The sequence below is a fragment of the Lolium perenne genome, chromosome 7, assembly GCF_019359855.2.
Source record: "Lolium perenne isolate Kyuss_39 chromosome 7, Kyuss_2.0, whole genome shotgun sequence".
Taxonomy (NCBI): Eukaryota; Viridiplantae; Streptophyta; class Magnoliopsida; order Poales; family Poaceae; genus Lolium; species Lolium perenne.
Window position 1 is genome coordinate 111420612 of NC_067250.2, and position 4925 is coordinate 111425536.

The following is a 4925-nucleotide window of genomic DNA, read 5'->3' on the forward strand; positions in this document are numbered from 1 at the left end:
AGTATTTATGCTCGATAGTGGGTTCATGTCTCCGTGAATCTGGAGGGGTGACAAGAACCTCTAAGGTTATGGATGTGCTGTTGCCACTAGGGATAAAACATTGATGCTATGTCTAAGGATGTAGTTGTTGATTACATTACGCACCATACTTAATGCAATTATCTGTTGCTTTGCAACTTAATACTGGAAGGGGTTCGGATGATAACCTGAAGGTGGACTTTTTAGGCATAGATGCAGTTGGATGGCGGTCTATGTACTTTGTCGTAATGCCCAATTAAATCTCACAATACTCATCATAATATGTATGTGCATGGTCATGCCCTCTCTATTTGTCAATTGCCCAACTGTAATTTGTTCACCCAACATGCTATTTATCTTATGGGAGAGACACCTCTAGTGAACTGTGGACCCCGGTCCAATTCTCTTTACAGAAATACAATCTACTGCAATACTGTTCTACTGTTTTCTGCAAACAATCATCTTCCACACAATACGGTTAATCCTTTGTTACAGCAAGCCGGTGAGATTGACAACCTCACTGTTTCGTTGGGGCAAAGTACTTTGGTTGTGTTGTGCAGGTTCCACGTTGGCGCCGGAATCTCTGGTGTTGCACCGCACTACATCCCGCCGCCATCAACCTTCAACGTGCTTCTTGACTCCTACTGGTTCGATTAAACCTTGGTTTCTTACTGAGGGAAACTTGCCGCTGTACGCATCACACCTTCCTCTTGGGGTTCCCAACGGACGCGTGTTGTACGCGTATCACACCGCCTCAACGTCCTGGCGGTGACGCTTCCGGCTCGTCACCTCCTCCGAAGAGTCGGTGTCCTTCGACGTGTCGGAGGAAGTTGGGTCCTCCTCGTCATCGAAGGTGCTCGCCGGCTGCGCCTTCGTCTTCGCCTTCGCCTTCGCCCGGGCTGCCGCGTCCTCAGCCTCTTCCTCGGCCTGCTCCTTAGCCTCTTCGTCCTCCTCCTTGTCGTCATCCCATTCCTCCTCGCTGGCCGGCGGCGGGGAATCGTCGCTATTGGACGATGCAACTCGGTCCCACCAATGGCACCATCCAGGCGATTTCCCCTCGCTGTCGGTGTCCGATGGCAAAGAGAGATCGTTCATGGTGACAGAGGATGGTGAGGAGAGAAGAGATGAATGGCGTCGGCCGTCGGAAACTGTATATGTAGGTCTATCGACGAAGAGAGCGGTGGTTGCTCTTTCGCAGAGTTTGTGCTCCATTACGGGGGTGGTTCTCGCGTCGAGGCCACTTCGACCGTTCCCGACGAGGCGTTTGGGCTCCCCAGACCACTTTGCGGACCATTACAGCGGTTCATTGCATCGATGCCACTCTGACGGTTCCCCTTCCCGGCGACTGCACCGTCGCTATGCACGCGGTGGGTGAGCGTCAGCAGGCGACCATGGGCTCGCCGCTGGGTAAATGGGCCTCCCCAGGCCAAAAAAATACATCCATCCGGCGCTAAATAGCGCCGGATTTCGGCCTGGGGAGCTCCAACGGCTGGGGATGCTCTTAATAGTGTGTAACTCAGGTCTTGAACTTGAGACCTCAAGGCTTTCTTGAGGAAGAGGTATTCGTGCCTTAGCCTCCTGTTTTTGAGCCCCTAGTCACCCACATCATTTGTGTCGCCATGGAAGACTCTTTATGGAATGAAACAAGCTCCTCGTGCATAGCATGCTTGTCTCAGTACAACTTGTTGGTCTTGGTTTTACTCCCTCTACGGCGGATACACCCATCTTCATTCTGGTCGACCTAACACTACTAGGAAAAGGCTTATAGCCGCACTCGTTACCGCCGGCAAATATGATTTGAAGATGCCGGCGGTAAGGCCTTCCAGGGGGGCCTAACCCTACCGCCGGCGAGATTGAAACGAAGTTGCCGGGGGTAGTGCAGTTACCGCCGGTGAAATGGAATAGAAAACGCCGGCGGTAAGGTGGGCCGAGACCACCCGAACGGGCCTCCAATTACCGCCGGCGATTGGACTCGAAAACGCCGGGGATAGTATAATTACCGCCGGCGATTGGACTCGAAAACGCCGGGGATAGTATAATTACCGTCGGCGAATTGGAGTTGCATGAGCCGGGGGTAATTTAGGCTGTTGTGGGCCATTTTGGGCCAAAATTACCGCCTGCGTCTACCATTTGTTTTCGCCAGGGATAGTTGCCCTATACCACCCCCTTTTCTCCCGTTCCGGTCAATCCCCCAATTGTCCTCTCCTTTCCTAGCGCGATCCCCTTTCTCCCTCCGTCCCCACGCCGGCGCCGCCTCCTCCCCGACGACCTCGCCGGCCACGACGCCGTAGTCCTCTACCGCACCAGCTTCCCTGCTCCCCTAGACCCGCGCCGCCCCGTGCCTCCGCGAAACCCTAGCGGAGCTAGCGGCTGCTGGTCCAGCGTCGAAGACCACCCGCCGGGTGCTGGCCCTCGCTCGATCTCCTTCACGTCGTCCGCATCAAGCTCGCCAGCCTCGGCGTTGGGAACCCGCCTTCGTTCCGCTGCTGCCTGGCCGCCGCGACGGGCTTCTGTGCCTCGCCCCAAGCTGCGACGCCGTGTGCCGCTGCAGGGCCACGCCGCAGACGTTCCAGGGCCGCTGCGTGCTGCTCTTCCTCGCCCCTCGCCTCCGCTCCAAGATCGAGGAACTGCTCTTCCTGGCCGCTCACCTCTGCTCCATCCTGGCCGCCTCAGCATCCGCCTCCAGCCCAAAGGTGAGGAATTTCTCGTCCTATGTCTATTTCTCGTCCCCTCATACACGAAGGTGAGAAATTTACTGGTCTGCAATTTGATTCCCATTCGTATACTTGCTGCGACGGTGTGTTCCCGATTCTTAAGGTGAGGAATTTACGTGCATTTGATTTGGTTGTTCACACAAGGTTGTGGCTCCACTTAGTTTAGAACTACTGTGCAGTTTTGATTTTGAGAGTTCATTCACTGAACGTAGAAGCTGCGGTTCATTCTCTGATCATAGAAACCGCTTCATCATTCATCACACTGGACTGGGATAAATGTGGATTATATTGTTGTCTATAATTATTTTGGTGTCATATGTCTAAGTGCGGGATTGCCTTGTGTAAAACTAACAGTAGATAACTTGACGCATGGTTGCAGTCTGCCATCAAGGGAGACATGAAGCTGAGGGTGGTCGTCATGGACAGCGAGGCTGCGGCGGTGACGGCGACGGAGAGGAGCACCGCCAAGGAGAAGCTCTGTGAGTACACCCTGGACGACTCCGTCTGTTTGTGGATATTATAATATACCTCCAAGATTTTTTTCTTTTCTTTTCTGACTAAAGAATAATCATATGGTTTGTGGCTATATTGTTTATCATCTTCTTAGTATACATTGGTAATTGTTTAATTGGTTCCCATTGCCGGTTGGAAAACTCTATATGTCCGCTAAGGGCTAGCTTTTATGAGTATCTGATGTAAGGAGGTAGAACACAAAGAACTCTTGTTCCTTTTTTAACCACATAATTAACCTAGGTGCCTAGGCATTATGTTCTTGAAGCGGCACCTAAGCTGCCCAAGCATGCCGAGAAACCAAATTTCAACCAAGGATTAACTATCAGGCTGCTAGTTACAATTTATAATCCCATTCTAAGTATCATTTATCTTGTCTTTTAATTAGTTGGAGGAGGGTTGGCATCACAAGTTCATTTGGCTTTCAGATTATGTCTAGAGTTTGGACTGCAGTTCTATTTTCAACTAAATTTCAAATACTCCAACTAATTAATTGGTGCAGAGGAACCTTGAAGAAAATAAACTAGCAACTTAGGGAACAGATATTCCTTAGGATCTTGTTCCCGACAGAAGTTGCTTCAGGAATCCCTAAAGAAGGTTAGCATCTCTTATTCGACCTTTGTGTGTTCCTTCATTGCCGATCCCTTGTTTCATGTGCTGAAGCTAGGTTCCCTTTTCCAGGAGTGCCAGCTAAGATGCAGAACAGCTGCGGCCAGCGTCGATGTGTTCGCGTTCGAAGACCTAACGGCTGCAGAGCTGAAGCGGTTGACGGAGGGAGCGGCGGACGGTGAGGGAGCGGCGGCGGACGAAAAGGGATCTGCGGTGGCGGACGCCCTCTCCGAGGAGCGGTGGCACGCGGTCGTCCGGACGGGAAGATGTTGTCTTGAATCAGACGTATTTTGGAACGTTGTAAAATTGAACAGAGTATCTGTAAAACGTGGCTCTAGCTGGCCCCACCCTTATAATATTGCTTAATCTACTATCTCTAAATAGCAAGCCCCCACTACCTTATTTCTCACTGCCGAACAATCACCAGAAATCTTTCCCCTCTCTCCTCTGCTCCCACGCCGCTTTGAGGGTCGACCTCCGCTCCGACCCGCCGCCCCTGACCTACTCTTTCCCCGGCGGCGCTGCTTGCCGGCAAGGAGTTGGGTTAGGTGGTCAGGCTTCCTCTGTACATAGTAGAGTAGGGATTAGAGTAGATCTGCTGCCATGGCTACTGAGCTTCATGCTCGTTTGGGGTGAGCAGCCAGGGGATGCGAGCCTCACCTGGTGGCTGTCGGCGTTCGTCGCCGTCTCTGCGGTGCTTAGGAGGTCTGAGCCGGAGGCGGAGGTGGTGGACGACTCCGAGATCCCGGCTAATAAGCTCGTGTGCTGCACATCGACTGGCCGAGGTTGGAGCTCGGGTGCTGCTATTCTCGTTCGTCTCGGTGGCGAAGAGAAAGCGGTTGTCCAAGCGAAGATCCGTGTCGGCTTTGATCTGCAGATGGGAAGAAGAGCTCCTGCGCGGGCAGGGACTCCTCTGGACTGGCTAAGGCGACCTCGTCTCTTCATTTGCTACTGCGACGACCTCTCCTGCAACTGGATTCATGGTGACCTTCAAAATCCAATCCAGCTTGCTTCTTGGGTGGTGCGGCTATTACTCCGGCTTCTTCAGGCTTCGCCGGATCTGCTCCTCACCCC

General features: G+C 52.6%; 1 long non-coding RNA gene across 1 annotated transcript; it reads left to right on the forward strand.

The window, feature by feature from the left end:
* Window positions 1-2211: 2211 nt before the first annotated feature.
* LOC127312630 (uncharacterized) lies at window positions 2212-4212 on the forward strand. Its single transcript, XR_007858462.2, has 4 exons — window positions 2212-2711; window positions 3112-3211; window positions 3745-3839; window positions 3924-4212. It is a non-coding gene; the product is annotated as an uncharacterized lncRNA (long non-coding RNA).
* The last annotated feature ends 713 nt before the right edge of the window (window positions 4213-4925 follow it).